This window comes from Gracilinanus agilis, chromosome 2 (assembly GCF_016433145.1).
Source record: "Gracilinanus agilis isolate LMUSP501 chromosome 2, AgileGrace, whole genome shotgun sequence".
NCBI lineage: Eukaryota > Metazoa > Chordata > Mammalia > Didelphimorphia > Didelphidae > Gracilinanus > Gracilinanus agilis.
Genome location: NC_058131.1, coordinates 199,369,631 through 199,388,446, shown reverse-complemented (window position 1 = coordinate 199,388,446; position 18,816 = coordinate 199,369,631).

Genomic DNA, 18,816 nt, shown 5'->3' with positions numbered 1-18,816 from the left:
TCTTTCTTTCTTTCTTTCTTTCTTTCTTTCTTTCTTTCTTTCTTTCTTTCTTTCTTTCTTTCTTTCTTTCTTTTTCTTTCTTTCTTTCTTTCTTTCTTTCTTTCTTTCTTTTCCTTTGAGTTCAGTGGTCTTGATGGGCAGATAGTTCTTACATGGAGAAAGTCTGAGGGTAGTACAAGAAGGTCTGAAGTAGGAAAGGAACATTGGAACCTCTAGTAACTCATGGGATCAGTTACTATAGAAGTAGAAGATGCTAGCATTGAAAATGTTGATGATGGCCTATCTTGGCTGCTATGATAGGATAAACTTTTTGATTTCCTTGTCCTTAGGCATGAAGCAGGGTTGCACAACTGGTACCCTAGAAGGTACCATGTTGACATGGCCCTTTTTGGTATATCTCTTATTCCTTCTCTTCGTGGGCAGGGGTGATGGGATGGAGTAAAAGCTTGGTAAGTCTATCCTCCCACCTGGCATTCTTTCATCCAGTTTGTGACCCAGATTGTGCCCTCCTTCAGGGCAGAAACTGTATTTTGCCTCTTTCTGTATACTTAATACTAAGCACTGTGCCTAGCACATGGTAGCCTTTTAGTAAATGCCAATTGATTGACTGACTGATATTGAGTTCTTAAACTAACTCCTCCATCTTCAAACCTTGGGGCACAGTTTCTCCACTCTGCCTGATCTGACAAAATATGCTGGCATCCCCATCAAACCCTCAGTCAAAGTCAACAAGCATTTATTAAATGCCTATTATATCTAAAGCACTGTGCTATGTCCACATAATTCACAATAGCAGTGAAAGCAAAGTCTTGGTTTTTTCTAATCATTGAGGCTCCATGCCTTGTTGATCTTGCATTTCAGCTATCAAAGCTCTCAAAGCTCTCAATTTGAAGCAGTTTCTTGACTAGGAACTCATCTATTACTCTATCACCCCTATTCAACTGCTGATGGGTTTTATTCCTGTAGCTTTCAGTTTGGTCTGTATACTCTTTACCTGATCGGAGAACTCTGTCACTTTGGTGCTGCTACTTCAATGCATCCAGATTGTACTCCTGTAACTCCTAGGGTTTCCTTGTTCATCTGCTCCTCCAAGTACTAGCAAAAAATTATCTAGCAGAAATGGCCTTCTTATTTCCTCACACATACCATGATATCTCCAGGCTTCATGACTTTGTTTAACCAATTCCTCATGCCTGGCATATACTCTTAGAATTTCTTGTTTCCTGAAAAATGACTCATGTTACCTTCTGCATGAGTCTTTGATTGATCCCCTCAGCTTCTCATGCCTCTCTACCAAAATACACATTATATTTATTTTGTATATAACTGGGTTATGAACATGTCTCTCCCAGCTGAATGCATGTTCTTTGAGAGGGGATTGTTTCATTTTGTCTTTGTATACCCAGCACTCACCACTATACCTGGTACATAGTAGGTGTTTAATAAATGTTTGTTGACTGTTAATTCCAGCACAATGTAAGAGAAAGGGCCTAATTTTGGAAGATATGGTAAGTTTTCACCTAAAAAAAGTTATTATATAAACTCCACAAACTTCAACTAACATAAGTATTTCTTTATGTAAAGAACAGAAAAAAGGATCATATAGAATATCATCCAAATTCTAATCTATCTATCTATCTATCTATCTATCTATCTATCTATCTATCTATCTTTAAAGTATATATTAAATTTAATACTGCCTTGTTTACCTGCCTCCCAAATTTTTTTCTGTATTAAAAATATTTTTTCTTTGACACTCTTTCTTGATATCTTTTTTCTTATGGTAATTTTAGGATCAGTCCTAGGAAATTCACTGTGCCCACCTTTTAAGTCATTGGTATCCAAAAGGATTAGTGTATCCAAAGCAAGCATTTTGTGTGTTCTAGTGAGACCTGGTGGATCAATAACTGACTGCCTCAAAGGACACAGCACACAGGGCAGGGTGTTGCCCTTGGTTCTATCTAAAGTTAGTTATAACTGCCAGCCTCCTTGGATTCCAGGATCTTGCATGGGAAGAGTGTGGTGCAAGAATGTCTGGAAAGCGAGACTTGTATAATGGGGAGCCAGGAGAGCTCTAGCCAAATATTTCTACCTGGCAGGGGCTGAATGATTGGAAAACATGGAGGCCCCTGGGGCCAGCTCATGGTGATGCTATGGGGGAATAAACTGATAATGGAGGCCCCAGGAGCAGTAGGAGAAAAGAACACTCCACCCAGAGGCCCTAGGTCCAGTTGCAGCCTGGATCTGATGGCAGGATTCATTACCATGTGAGAATGCCTCCTAAAAAGGTAGGGTTGGGGGTAGGGAAGGGAGAAGAGAGAAATCTGCAGGGACCTATTGGTCATGACCATATTTTGCTCAACGTAGGTCTGTTTATTTTCATGCCCTCGGTGACTCTTGGTTCCTGTTTTGTGTCCTCTGAATCATAATCACAGTGTTTGCTGTTGGTAGTTTAGCTGCAGAGATTCCTCCCTCTTCTAGGCTGTAAATTAGGAGGGCTCTGTTTTTCTCATAATGTTTCTTTCTTTCTTTTTTTTCCACTTTCCTGGGAACAACTTGTTACTCTGGTGGTAACCATAGGGACTAGACAGATTTTTCAACAGCCTACTCCAGTGATGTTTTTGCAGGCAGTGGCTATCAAAGCCTGCAAGGATTAGAGTGACATGGCAAAGGGCTGGCCTCATTATTTACATTCTGGAAAATAGCAAAGCAATCTGACTTCTATTGCATTCTGAAAAGTTGGATGGGGGACACAGCATATCTTTGTGGTTCTTTTCTCTTCTGTTCCCCTAGCCTTCCCTAGGTTATGTTCCAAAGGAAATTGTGAAGTCTGAAGCCTTCAAGCATTCCGCATTATCTATGTGTGAGCATGAGAAAGAGACAGAGATAGATTCTGAGGAATATATACAGAGCCTGGGAGAGGTAGAGAAAGATATAAAGAGACTCAGAGGCAGAAAAAGACCGACAAAGAGACAAAAACAGACAGAGAAAAGGAGAGATATGGTAGGGACAGAAAGGGCTAGAGACCAAGAGAGAGAGAGTGAGAATATAAAATTGTATCTGAAAATTTCAATTTCTGTTTGGTTGAAATTTAGTTTTCCTTCTTTGCCTTCCTATGTCCATTAAATAGGCCACAGATTTTTTTGGGAGCCATTCTATATTAGGGACCCTTTAGTGGAAGAAGAGAGGAGAGTCAAAAAGAGAAACCTCCCCCTTTTTTTTAAACAGAATTCATTCAGGGAAGGGCCTTGCCCAAACAACTCATAAACTTCAGATGTTTCCAAGGTCTCAGCTTGAGTCTCATTACATAGGGAATTGATTTACTCTGGTTTAAGTACATTTGGGCTAATCTTCCAATTAATTATTTCTTCTTATGGCTTTTATTAGTTGAGGCCTGTTCCTACCAAGGATTTTGTAAAATAGGTATATAGAGTTTTCCCATTTCATAAGTAACTGGAGAAACAGTTTAGTGGCTTTGATGCTAGGTCTCCCTTGACAATAGTATTAGGAAACAGGATGGTTCTGGGAAACTGAGCAAATACTTTGATGAATTATATTTTTTTCTTTTCAAAATCAAGTTTTATGAGAAAGAGGTAAATTATAGGAAAAGATGCAGATGCCAGATATTTAGTTAAGCAATCAAAATCCAGGCTGAGTGATTCCTTCCTACCAGAGCAAGGTAAAGCTAGAATGGTTATTCATTGAAGTTGATTTTGGATTTGGAGTGGATATACTGATACAATTGGAGACGATGAAAAAGAGGAGGAAGGCAAGAGACAGAGAGAGAGACAGAGGCTAGGAACAGAGACAGAGAGACAGACCCAGAGAAACAGACACAGAAAGAGAGAGGGAAGGCGAGGAGGGGAGAGAAGATGGAAAGGCCCCTGTGGGTACCTTGAATTGATACTTTAGAGACTAGAGACTGGGCATTGCAAGTTTAACTTCAGTGGCCAAGTCTTTTTCCCCCTTCGCCAGTGCTTGCAACTGACATTCCTCCATGATTTCTCTATTTATTTAAGCTGTTTCTAATTCTTGATTGGTTTCATATAAAATGATGGTTGATCATAATTTCTTTGTGAGTCATGTTTGCTAATTTAGTGCAAAGGGAATTCCAGTGGTGGAAAAGTGAATAGCTTATTCTTAAAGAGAAAAAGAGTCAGGGAAGGTTAGACTTCTCTGTCTGAATGTTGAGAATGGAAGGGAAAGTCATTCTTTTTTTTCCCTTTGTCACTAACCCAATGGGAACTGAGATGAAGGAAAGGAAATCTCATGGTTTTGATTTTATAAATAACCTCTTTAAGATTAGTAACACTTATAAAGGCAGGTAGATGACATGGGTAGAGTGTTGAACTTGGAAGCTGGGGGACCTGAGTTTAATTTTATCTTGAACACTAGTTGTATGACCCTGGGTAAGTCAATTAAACCATTTTCCTGCTTCTTTACTTATAAGAGGGGGATCAAAATAATGCCTCTTTCCCAGGGTTGTTGTGAAAATCAAGTATGATAATATTTATAAAATGCTTAGCACAATGCCTGGCATGTTGCTGGTATTTAATAAATGCTTATTTCCTTCCTTTCTTATAAAGACAGATGACTCATGTGATTCTGGACCATTTACTGCTATGTTATGGTGTGAGTATGATAGTAATCAAGATTCAGGGAGCTTAGAAAGGGGCTCTTCAGTGAATGAAGTCTTTGGCTTCAGGAAAAATGGGTGAAATAGAGGTGAAGATGCAGGGAATTCTCACCTCCAGTCTCAACCTGATGGAGGAGGTAGTTAATCATGCTCTGAGACAATATTGCAAATTCCAAAGGCGGGGGAGGGATTATTCCCTTATATCTATATAATATCTGAATCTACCCATCTTTCTAGCATGTCTCTCACTGGATCAGAATGCGACTTCAGGGGCAGGTTGTACTTCATTTTTGTTGTATTTCAGTATTTAGTATAACGTCTGGGACGATGAAGGTAATTAATAAATACTTACTAATTGATTAATGTATTGTGGTTATTTTAGAATTTACAGTGGCTTTGAAGTCAGCCAGCTCTGACATTTATTAGGTGTATGACATCAAGCAGAGTATTTCTCTGAGCCTTATTTTTCTCATTTTTAAAACAAGAACTGCCTTAGGACATACTGAACACAACTTCTGTCTCCTATAGAACTCTCATTCTCTAGTATTACATACTTCCACATTGTAACTTTCCCCATCATGATTTTGATATATCATGAGTTGGCAAAAGAAATTAAATTGGAATTAATTGGGAGTTTCGTGGAAGCTGCAGATGACATGTGAAGACCAGCAGATGAACAGAAAAAGTTTAGAAATTCAAAAATTCATAAAATATACATGTAGTATTACATAATATCAACATATTTTATCTTTTAATACCATTAACATACACAAGTTCTTTTTAAAAGTTAAAATTTTGCAAGCAGATTGCAAAAGCCAGCAAATGCCCCACAAAAGCTAGACATGTAGAGAAAGCTTAAAGAATGTAGTAACTAATAAATGCATGCAAGGTACCGTAAAAAAACCATAAAAAGAAAAGAAAAAATTCAGACTTCTTCCCTTTCTCTATGAAAGGAGGGCCAAAATATTTTACATGGATTTTCCAGATTGCCAGGGTGTGGCGTCCCAACTGTCTTGATACTGAAGAAATACCTGTACATAGCTCTGAAAAAGAGACACTGTAGTAAAATTAGAGGGAACATTGGCTTTTAGAGTCAGATGACACAGACTCAAGTCCCAGGTTCAGTTCCAAGAGCTGGGTGATCTTGAGTAAGTCACTTTAACTTTGTAACTTCTTTTTCATCGCCTGTAAAATGGGATTAGTCATACATATACAATGCCTACAAGGTTATTGTGAGGAAAGTACTTTATAAAGCATTGCATCAGTATGAATAACTCCTGGAGTCAGAGTTTGGTATTAACAGGAACTAGATGGTAGATCATGAAGGAACCACCTACTCCTGGCAATGCCACTAACTATGCAACCTTGGCCAAGTCATTTCATCTCTTGGGATCTGAATTTACTCCTCTACAAAATGAGATTGAACAATGTAGTTGAAATATCTCTCCTCTCCAACACACAGACACATGCATAGGAGTATTTTTCCATTTTAAAGAGAAAATTAATTTCTTGATTTAAGAGAAAATTAAAGAGCGAAATACATGTTCCTGAATTAGTGTAGTTAATTTAACTTTTATTTTAGTAATACAAATAATGCTTTCAGAATACATATATAAACATATATACCTATGCAATGCAAATATGTTTACACACATACATGTGATTATATACACACCCCTATGAGAAATATATTTATATAAATACATGTATATATCACATATATGCATATACACTTTTTGGGGGGGCTTTTCTCTCTGATAACACCTGACTTCCCAGATGACTCTATGTGTCTCTGACTCAGCTTGTTAGTCTGGAAGGGATTTGGTAAGGCATATGCTCAGATGACTCTTGACCTTGGTGTGGTGTAATGGAAAAACCACCAGATGTGGATTCAGGAGAGCTTGACTTCCAGTCTGTCTCTGACTCTTATCAGCTATAGGAATATGGTCAAGTCATTTTATCTCTTGGAAAGTGTTTCCTCCTGTAAAATGGGAGAAATAATCCTTGTAGTAATATCTCAGAGGGTTACTTAAATATTTAATGAGATAAAGTATATAAAATGCTTTGCAAAACTTAGAGAATAATAAATGTTAGCTACATACACCCATGTATACACAGTGTAAGAGAAAGGGGCCGGCCAGTCGGGGACAGTCCTTAGAGTGTACACACTACATTCTGCATCCCCTGCCAGCTGATAACCCCCATAAGGACATTGCAAGCATATTTCTGGAAGTGTGTGATCAGGTGTCCAAGAGGGACCTTTTCTAGGGTTCACAACAGGCCCACTATTTGACTATTTCTTGTTCATTTAGTTGATTTACTCTGTGGCAAAGAAAAGCCCTTTAACTGGTTGCTGAGAAAGAGTCTGACAGTGTATACAAAAGCCTTCAGTGGAGAAACTTGAGCTTTCTTTCCTGGTGGAAATCAAGAGAATCAATGCTGTTAGCATCTGCATGGACAGAGAGGGGCCTCTGGACTGTTCGTATTGGGGTCATCATTTGAGTCCAGAGCCTGGTGCTACATAGAATTTAGACTTTTCGATGACCAGGAGACCAGCTAGAAAGTGGCTGTGTCGCTTTAGTTTTGCAACACGATGCTTTTCCTAAACGGAGAAGATAAAAGCAAAGTAATCACTATGTTGCACACAACGTAATGACAGTGAAGTGTTACAAATTAACTCCAGTGCTTGGTATAAAGTAATACTTTGTCCCTGTCAATTTTATAGAAATTCAGGATTGGAAAGGACTTCAGAGAATATCTGGTCAAACCTGTACTCAAGAAGGGGCCAATTTTGCTCCATCTGAAGACCTCTAGTGATGAGAAATTCACTACATCTAAAGGCAAACCATTCTACTTTGGAACAAACTTTAATTGTTAGGGAGGTTTTCCTCATATGAACCTAAATTCACTTCCCCAGCCATTCTCTGCAATTCTCTTACTTCTGCCTTCTGGGACTAAGGAATCCTTAGACTATAAACTGACAAGGATAATGGAAATGAAGAAAAGCCTCCTTTTAAGCACCTACACTGGGCATGAAAACCCTACACTAACATAGGACTTTATGTATTAATTTTCTTTTTTATTGCTGTTATTTAGACCTGTTATTAAATTGATGGAGGGAACTTTTAATGAAGGAAATGCCTCTACCCAGCAGGACATCAACCATTTTTCAGCTTAGAGTCTTAGGGAGTTGTCTGGGACCCTGGGGGGTCAAGGGATTTACTCAGAATTATACAGTCACCATATGTTAGAGGCATTTCTTTAAATTCCTGACTCCGAAGTGAGTTCTCTAACCTCCATGGCCACATTACCTCTCGATTTCCCATAAGAGATTTTTTTTGGTCTAGAGCTTATGAAATCTGGTTTCCTATGGATTATTGCTATTAAGATTATTTCCTCCCCACCCCACCCCCCATTTGAATAGCCCTGGAAAGGGAGAGGATAGATATAACTATTGGGAAACTTCTTAGTATGGATCTATTTTCCCCTAACACTATCACTGAGGCTGCGTCATTTTTATTGTTCCTACTGTTCCTACACTGAGGGGAGGTAGAGTCTAGACCAGGGATTCCCAAAGTGGGCGCTACCGCCCCCTGGTGGGTGCTGCAGCGATCCAGGAAAGCAGTGATGGCCACACTTTTTTTGTATTACATTCTATTCTGAGTTCAATAAATAGTTTCATAATTTCCAGGGGGCACTAAGTAATATTTTTTTCTGAAAAGGGGGTGGTAGGCCAAAAAAGTTTGGGAACCACTGCTCTAGACAATGCGGTCATTCAAGAGACATATATTAAATGCTTCCTATGTGCTAGAAATGCAAAAAAAGGCAAAAGACAGTACTGTTCCTCAAGGAGCTCAAGTTTTAATGCAAGAAGACAACGCACAAAATAAAGCTGAAAATGAGCGTGGGGGTGTGTAAAAGGGATAGGAGAGTAACGGTACCTAGAATGATGGAGAAGTCCAGAGGTGTATGGCCAGGTGGTAAATGAAGAGAAGGCCAACCTGGGGAACTTCCTTCAATGAAGGTTCAGGGATGAACTCTCCATTCTCAGAATTAGAACTCATTATTGCTTTTAGTGTGGTAGGGAGATGGAGCATAAACACAGAAAGTGATAACTCGTATTATATAATATCAAATAAAATAGTGCAAAATAATAATAATAGCTAGAATTTACACAATACTTATATTTTGTCAAGCATTTTACACATTTTGTCAAGCATTATCACTTCATTTTAACTTTGCAAAGCTCCTGTCACACAGATGTTATTATTAACCACATTTTACATATGAGAAAATTGTGTAGGCTAAGAAAGGAGAAGTGACTTATCCAGGGTTACATAGCCAGTAAGTGTCTGAGGCAGTATTTAAACTCAGGTTTTCATTATTCTAGATCTAACACTCTATCCACTGTGTGATCCACTTAGCTACCTGAGAACAATCTGCTCCATGAACAAAAGTGTTCACTTATCTGAAGCTTGTCTTTAACTCTGAGCAATAAGACATAAATCCAAATTCTGGTTCTGTAATGTTTTAGTTGTGTGACCTTCTGTAAGTCAATTAATAACTCTGAATTCTAGTTTTCTTATTTGTACAATAGGTTTGAGGATATATGTACAGGCCATTTCATGAGATAATTAAAAAGACAGTGCTTAAAGTGATATATAAAGGGGAAGTTTTTATTAGTGTGAGATTATAATCAAGGTAGGCACCTCTTCAATATATGCCAGACTAGAACATTTCTATTAGATCTCTGGGTATGCAACCAAGCCGTTTTTGGTAGGCAGACCCCTCACGAAAGTACCTTCAAAGACCAAACATTGATGATGTATCTTCTCTTGCTGAAAAATATCTGGGCATTTTACTGGGGTTATAGACTCAATACACAATTCAACAATGAGATACAATATTCAACAACGTGAAAAAGATCTTGGTCTGTGTTGAGAGACAGACATACTTTCTAGGAACAAGAAGGTGAGAGTCCCATTCTACTCCACCCTTATCAGATCTTACCTAGAGTATTGCATTCATTTTTGGGTACCATGAGCTTAGAAGGACAATGATAAACCAGTGTTTCCAGGGGAACCACCAAAATAAAATGGTGGATGTTTTTGAGTCCACACAGTTTAAGGGTAGATTGAATGGTCTTGTGTCTGTGTTAATATGGGAATTGACTGAAAAGTCTTTAGTGTGTGCTAAATGAGGAGGGTAGCTAGCCTGACTCCAAGGAGAACATGATCATATTTTCAAGCATTTGAGGAGTTATTATGTGTGTAGGAATTCGGGTTATTCTCTTTGGCCCCAGAGTGCAAAACCAGAAGCAACAATGGAAGTACACAGGCAAATTCAGGCTTGGTGTTAGGAAAATCTTCCTGATGGTAGAGCTGTCCAAAAGTAGATAGTGAGTCTTTAAGGAGAGCCTGGATAACCACCTGTAGGGGTTGTTTTAGTGGGGATTCCTTTTGGGTGTATATAGGACTAGATGATTGCTGAGGGTCCTTTCCAGGCCAGGTGGCTTAGCATATGTGATAAAGTGAAGATTCAAACCCACTCTCTGATATTAAATCTAGTATCCTTTTGAGCATGCACATTGCTCTCAAATCGAGTCTCCTTCTTGCTGCACTATGATTCTATAATTTTTTTTACCTTTAGTGATTCAATCAACAAGAACTTAACACCTACTCTGTGCCCTATGTGTTGTTTAATAAGCACCTACTATGTTTTAAATCATGCTACATGTTATAGATACAAATAGGCAGCTAGGTACCAGAGTAGATGGAGCATTAGAAATAGAGTAAGGAACTTCAGTTCAAATTCTGTCTCAGAAAGTAAATGAGTTATTAACCATTTTGTAGCTCAGATTTCTCATCTGTAAAATAAGGGGTTGGATTTGATGGTCTCTAAGGTCTCTTCCGATTCAATCTAGAAATCTAAAATAGTGAAATAACTTCTGTCCTCCAAGAATTTCCATTTTCACCATCGTAGCTGAAGTATGTTCTAAGAGTAGCTGTAAAGGGAAAGTAACTGGAATCGGGGTGGACATTAATCAGATTCCTTTTGGGGGGAAGGAAGCACAGCCCTTGGGCATATATATCAGGGAGCACCTTCTATCCTATTCTGAACATTTCTATTTTATACGAACTGGGCATCCAGAAAGTGCGGATTCTATCAACACTTAACATGTTTCCAGGCACTTGAGTGAGAAAACCAGCCTTTCCTGTTTTTCTTTCCTTACCCTATTGAAGGGTTGTTCCACATGCCATAGCATATGACTAATGATTATTTTTTATAATAATTTATGTAAAATAAGATTTTGAAAATAAAAGAAAAATCAAGATTCCTCTCTTCAAGTAGTTCAGGGTGATATTTCTCATTGCATTCTCTCTCTGTCAAAATTAGATTTTTTTTAACCCTTGTACTTCGGTGTATTGTCTCATAGGTGGAAGATTGGTAAGGGTGGGCAATGGGGGTCAAATGACTTGCCCAGGGTCACACAGCTGGGAAGTGGCTGAGGCCGGGTTTGAACCTAGGACCTCCTATCTCTAGGCCTGACTCTCACTCCACTGAGCTACCCAGCTGCCCCCTAGATTTGTTTTTATAAAAAAACATACTGCAAATACAATTTGTGTGTGTGTGTGTGTGTGTGTGTGTGTGTGTGTGTGTGTGTGAGAGAGAGAGAGAGAGAGAGAGAGAGAGAGAGAGGAGATTCAAAGAATCATAGAAATGCAGAAGCTCAATCTCAAGTCCTAGCTCAATGATCTATTTGCCACCCACCCCAACCCTTTGCAAAGAGCTTGGCACTAAATGTTTAATGAATGCTTTTTCATTCATTTGTTGTTCATTCATTCATTCACTAATTCATTCATTCATTCATTCATCTCTAAGAGGACAACCCAACTCCTGAAAGAGAATCTCCTCTACAACATATTTGAAATTGGTCATCAGCTCATTTCTTAAATACCTGAGGAAAATGAGATATCAGCTTTTCACATAGAGACAGTCACACCCAGAGTCAGAGAATCATAGAATTAGAAGGGACTTTAAAGGTCATATAATTAAAAATTAATATTTTATAATTGCATGGGAATCTATGAAGAGCTCTCACAAACATTAGTCATGGATCCTTTAGGAATAGAGGAAAGAGCACTAAATCTGGAGCCATACTTTTGTTGTTGTTCAGTTATTTTCAGTCATGTCTGACACTTTGTGACCCCATTTGGGGTTTTCTTGGAGTAGTTTGCCATTTCCTTCTCCAACTCATTTTACAGATGAGGAAACTGAAGCAAATAGGTTAAGTGACTTACCTAGGGTCCTACAGCTACTAAGTGTCTGAGGCTTAATTTGAACTTATCTTCCTGACTCGAGAGAATACCAGGGTATTCTATCCACTGTATCACTGAGCTGCCCTATCTTAGCACCTGGCTTCAAATTCTGTCTCTCATTCCTGTTACTTATGGTCTTGGACGAGTCTCTTAACCTCACTGGTCCTCAGTATCCTTATTTGTAAAATGAAGAAATTGAACTTAATGGTCTTTGAGGTCCCTTCTCTCTATGTCCTTCTATCTATACTTTTAAAGACCTTGTCTCCCCATTAGAATGTGAGCTCTTTAAGGGCAGGGATAGTGTTTTCAGCTTTATTTGATTTTATAGCTGGGGAAGTTGAGGCACAGGGAGGTTCAACAACTTGGCTAAATAATGTAGCTCATTAGAGCGGGAGCCAGCATTTGACTGTGGGTCTTCCAACTGAGTTCTGCATTCTTTGCACTCTACAATGCTAACTTGTGAAAGTTTTGGAGGATTGGTAGAGTAATGTTATATCACTCTAGAAAGATGAAATGCAAGCTAAAAGAAATTAAGCAATTTCATTCAGTGTGTGTCATGCCCAGGGCTCGAATCCTGGTCTTTGATACTCAGGGCCCCAGGCGGCCTCCCCATTGCCCTCTGTACCTTTCTTTCTCTCTTCTACGTGTACACCTTCTGTTTTTGGCCAGCATTTCTAATCTGATGCTCTGTTTTTGATGAACATGGGGAAAAGAGGCTGGCAAAAACACTTTGAGCTGGCATCAGCAAAAATGTGAAGTGCTATTGGGGGCACCATGAAAGCCTTAGGGAGAAACAGTCATACCTTTGGAGGGTGCAGTCATGTCTTGACCTGTGATTGTACTTATAAGCAAGAGAACTCTTTTGGAAAGGCAAGGATGTGAGAATTTCCAAGAGAAAAATGTATGCAGGGCATGTGACTGGGCTGAAATCTCATGGACAGCAAAGAGCCCCAGAAGTTCCTAATGAACCTGAAAGAGCTGTAAGGCTTGTCCCCTTTTCTGAATATCCAGGAAAATGCAAAAGCTTGAAAAAGACCCTGTGACAATGGCTACAGTGGTAATAATGTCATGTGTTCTCCATCATGTGGGAACAGATAAAATTTTGGGAAAAGAGTCAATCAATCAACAAACATCTGTTAAGTACCCACTATGTGCTAAACACTGTATGAGGTGCTGGAGACAAAAGAAGAAATAGTGCCTATTTGCAAAGAAGGCACTCAAATTTGAATAATGGAGCCAACTATGTCTTTATCTATACCTATATATGCACAATATATATCCATGTATAAATATGTATATATAAATATAAATACGTGTCCTGAATACACACACACTAATTAAATATTAGATACTATGAGAGACAGGACTTTAATAATAGGGAAAATAGGAGAGGAAGTCCTTGTTCATATTTTCTTTTTTCTCTTTTTCCTTTGGGACAAATCAACCATTCTCACCCATTTGTTTTCACGGAATTCCCTGGTGGACAACCGAGAGCTTGTTGACTGCCCTGTGGTATGTGAGCAATTTGGATCAAGTGTTAAAACTCAAGGCTGAGACAGACGGACGAACAGACAGCTGGCTCTTGCAAACAGTGCCATTGACACAGCACAGTGACCCTGCTCCTTCTGCCAGGTCTCTCTTTCACACAAGGCCATTTGTTTTCCTCCCAGTCCCCATGGTGGTATGGCTTTTTATTGCAGAATTAGCAGGCCAAGGTTACAGCTGTGTTGGCTTTCCAGGAGGAATCAGCAGCCAAATGAGGAAAAGTAATCCTTGGAGTTGCAGCTGTCTCACAGTCAACTGAAGTGAGAAGCCCGAGAAGAATGAGCAAGTGAGTGGGTGAAGAGAGGAGAAAAATCAGATTTGACTGTCTCATGCCCCAAACACTCCCTACCTTTGCTTCCTTCTTCAAAACTGGCAGCAAACCCCATCACTTAGTGGAGCATCTGTCTTCTTCTAGGGAAAGGAAAATATGTTTTCCTAGTAAATATTTAGAGAGTGTTTCCTGCTTTCAGAACCACCGAGGGTGGGTGTTTGTATGTAGTTCTGTCTCCTGTGGTCAATGAGGCTGACCCCCTCCCAATTTTTAAACTGAATGGCTCATGTGTGTGAAGGAAGCCCCAAAAGTTGACAGATGCCTGGCCGGCTCCCATATTGGTGATGCCAATAGCTTAAGCCTGGGAATCGTGGTGTTCCAAGGAGTGATTCAGAAGCCACAGAAGATCCTCTCTAATGTATGAGTATGAAAAAAAATTGATGAACTGCCCTGGTGAGACAGATTAACTTTGTGTAATTCAAATCAACTACTATTTCTTAGTTCAATTCAGCTTAATTTAATAGGCATTTATTAAGCATTTGCTAATGACAGCAACAACATTCTAGTTGTGCAGTCATTTATGCCAGATTGTTAGTGACCTGGTAGACCATATCACATCAATACTGTCCATGGTGTGCCCTTGGTAACAGTATTGGAGTCGTCTGCCATTTCCTTCTCCAGTGAAATAAAGCAAATGGAGGTTTATGTGACTTGACCAGGGTGACACAACTAGTAAATATCTGAGGCTGGATCTGAACTCAGGTCTTCCTGATTCTAGGCCCAGCACTCTATCCACTGGGCCACCGAGACGCCTCCTCACAACATTAAATATTGTTTGCCAAGAGCTATTTTAGGACCTGCAGATACAAAGACAAAAAAATAAAGCTGTTTCATTTCAAAGAGTTTACATTTTAGTAACGTGAGCATGGACAATTAAATATGAAATGTATAATTATATAGTTTACTAATATTCACTTGAAGTAGAAGGAATAAAAAAACCTAAATATCTAACAAAATTAAAACCACCTGAGCAAGTTCTCTTGCCTCTTCCTCACCTCACCTCCACACAGTGCGCTTTCACCCAAAAAGAGAGCGAGAGGTGGGGCTACACCAAACTTATATCCTCCCTACATTAGCATGTAACATGAGAAGGAACATGAGATGCTGAGAATTGGAGTTCTAGAGTACAGAATTTAATTGCACAGTAGATGAAAATAATTTCTAAGAGGAAACTCTTCACTTCTGAGTGATCAGGATGGATTTCTTGTAGAGGGCAGCACTTGGGCCCAATTTAACCTTGAAGGGATTTCATAAGGTGGAAGTAGAAATGGAGTGGAAGGGGTCTAACTTGTGCAAGAAGGCAGAGACAAGAGTTAGCTGGTTGCCTGTGGAGAGCAGTAAGTAGCCTACTTCAGTTGGAATTTGTAGTTTCTGAAGAAGATTAATATACAATAAGTCAGAAAATGTAGATTAAGTCAGATTGTAAAGAACTTTAAAGCCCAAAAAAGGTTTTTAACTCCATTGGACCTTCTTAAGCTGGAGAATGACCCAGGTTGAGAACTTCCAGGGACTTGGGAGATTGTGCTTTTACGGAAAAATACAATGTACAAGGCATTGTGCTAGGCATTGATATGCAGAGATAATGTATAGAGAGCATTCTTCTAGGGTTTGGAGAGATAGTAAAATTTCTATAAAAAACTTGATTGCCCTCATATTTCATAGGGAAATGCAATATATACTCAGGTAATGGTGATATATAATAATAGGAAGACAGCCTTAGGAAAGGCAGCATGATATAGTAGAGGAAGACCTGGGTTCAAGTTGTGTCTCTGACTGATATTAGCTATGGGGTTGTGGCATAAGTCCTCTGAACTAATTAGTGTCCAGGCATTAATGAAGGGAGTGTCTACACAGTTCCTGAAAGAATGAAATCATATCTAGATAAAACAAAGCAAAATAAAGCTTCATGACAGAGTTGTTTCCAAAATATTAGCATTATATATGATTAGGAAAAGAAAAGGTCATTACTGACTAGGAAGTTGGAGCAAAGGAATTAGGAAAAGCTTCATGGAAGAGGTGCAATTTGAGTTGGCTACAAGGAATGGAAAGGAATTCCAAGAGGCTGTTAGTTGAGTGTGGGTATTTTAGAGATAGTAATAGCTGACACTTATATAGCTGTTTCAGGTCTTTTGCAGACCCCTTCACATAAAATATCTCATGCCTCAGAACACCATGGTGAGGTAGACATTATAAAAATATCTATTTTACAGATGAGAAAACTGAGACTGACAGAAATTAGGTAAACATAGCAGATAATAAGTATAAGAAGAAGATTCAAAGCCAAGTCTTTCCCAACATCACGTCAAGTATTCTTTTTACTACTGCACATGCTATGTCAAAGGCTAATTGAATGTTATGATGGCCACCTGTTTATGGACTGAAATAATCAACTCTAAAGCATAAAAAAACTCAAAAGCCCTATCTCAGATTTTCCATTTTGATTGGGCTCATCATTAGCTTGGATATTTAGAAATTTGTATTAAAATCTGAAGATCACCAAGAATCTTTATAATTATGGTGTGCATTTTCATGACATTCTCATGAAGCTCCATGATTTTATAAGTTTTATTTCATTAAGTGCTTGGGTGTTCAGGAAGGAAGAAAGCATTTTCTTCCAGTTATAGCTGGGAAAATAATAACAACTTACTTCCAAATAGACATTTTTAGTTAAGTCTGACTCTTCGTGATCCCAATAAGGGTTTTCTTGGCAAAGATACTGGAGTGGCTTGCCATTTCTTTCTCCAGCTTGTTTTCAGAGGAGGAAACTGAGGCAAACAGGGTTGAATGACTAACCCAGAGTCAAACAGTTAATAAGTATCTGAAGCTAGATTTGAACTCAAGAAAGATGAGTCTTCCTGACTCCAGGATTGACACTGTATATACTGTGCCACCTAAGTTCTAGCTATTACTGTACATATGTAAGTTACAGAAGTGTTGTAAATTGCATCAATGGAGATCCACTCCAGCAAACCCTTTGGGTTTACAAAACCCTTTACAGTTTACAAAAAGATTTACTCATAAGATTCCTGTAAGTTCCGGTATGAAGATCAGGTAAGCTGAAAGAAGTCTGGAGGTCATTTAGGTTTTTTTTTTGTTTGTTTGTTTGTTTTGTTTTGGAGAGAAAAACTGAGATCCAGAGGGCAGTTGAAATGATTTTCCCATAACCATACAATTCATGGAAATGAGATTTGAACCTAGTTCTTCTGATTCCAAGTTCTAGTCTTTAAAAGTTGCCTGTACTCTCTGAGGCAATTGCATTTCAAAAGGCTGAAGCCTTAAGCTAAAAGGATGAAGCTCTAAGTAGCAGGATCTAATAGGAGGATTTCAAGCATTAGCCAGTGGTTGGGGAGGAGGATTTCTTCAAGAATCTTTGTACATGACTCTTTTAATCTACTGTCTAAACTGGGATTGCTATTCTCTTTTGCTGTAATCACTTTTAATTCTAGGGTTTGGGGCAGAACACTTGTAAAGGGGGGCAAATTATAGCCCAGATGAATGCCTCTTAAAGTGGCTTTTTGGGTCAATTGTGTGATGTAATTGTAACAATTTTGAATAGAGAGCTAGCAAGAAGGAGGAGACAGTTTGGAAGCAGGAAGACCTGGGTTCGAGTTCTGCCTCTGACTTGTACTGATTATGTGAACCTGGGCAAATCCTAGGCAAATAAGATGAAATGACTTATTCAGCATCCCACGGCTAGGAAGCATCTGAGGCCAGTATCCTCCTGACTCCAGGGCTGGCACTCTATCTATTGTATTACTTAGCTGCCCCAACCTGTTTATTTCCAAAATAGCTTTCTAACCTCTAATTTTCAGAGAAACTGCCCTCCAATCATCATTAGCAGAGAAAGTTCCTCACCAGGAGCTCTCTAAATGGATGAAATCACAGGTCTGGTAAAACACAGCCACACATCCACCCCCACATAACCTGTATCAGCAGAGTTCTGTATCAGAGGCTCCAGGCAAAGACAAAAATAGGTACATGAAAGAGAAAGTAGGCCAGGAGTTGTGGTATATATCTGTGATCCCAGCTCCTATGGAAACCGATGCTATTAGATTGCTTAAGGAATTCTGAGCTGCAGTGGGATAAGCTGATTGACTATCTGTACTAAATTCTGAATCAATATGGTTAGCAGAATAAGAGTGAGGAGAATACACACCAGGTTGCTAAAGTAGAAGTAAACTAGTCCAGTTTGGAAGTAGAACAAATCAAAGTACTTTTGCCATACTTTATTGGGATAGGACAATAGGACCATGATTGGCTTCTTTTCCTAAGACAGGAAGACCTAGTCTTAAAAGAAATTAAGAAAGCAAACAAACAATGAAGAAAGGAAGGAAGGAAAGAAAGGAGAGAAGAAAAGAAAGAAAAAAGAAAGATGAGAGAAAGAAGGAAAGAAAAGAGGAAAGAAAGAAGAAAAGAAAGAAAGAAAGAAAAGGAAAGAAGGAAAGAGAGAAGGAAAGGGGTTAGGAACATGTTGATGGTATAAAGATCTTCTTCAAGCATGTTTCTTCTGTGAGAAAAGTTACTCCCAAAGGAATTCAAAAGATTTCCCTTCTCTCACCAACAGCCTTGGGGAGACAGGCTCAGCATACCCCAGTATTCAAAACACAGCTGGGGGCAGGGGCTGAAGGCAAGCATATCTCATCCTTTATGAGACCTGTCTGTGGACATGTATCTGCGGAGGTAAAATGAAATCAAAATAAAACCAACAATGTATAAGTCTAATTGCTGTTTTTCCCATACCGAGGGAACCACATCTTTATAATGGTACAGATCTCAGAGGGAAGACAATGAGATTACCAGCCTCCCTATCAAAAGTTACTTGTTCAATAGTTATTCAGTCAACAAGCATTTATTGTTTACTATAAGCTAGACTCCGTTTGATAGGATGAGATTCAAAGGAAGGTAGAAACAGGGTCTTGATCTCAAGGAGCTCACATTCTAATGGAGACCACATACCAAAAAAAAAAAAAAAATATATATATATA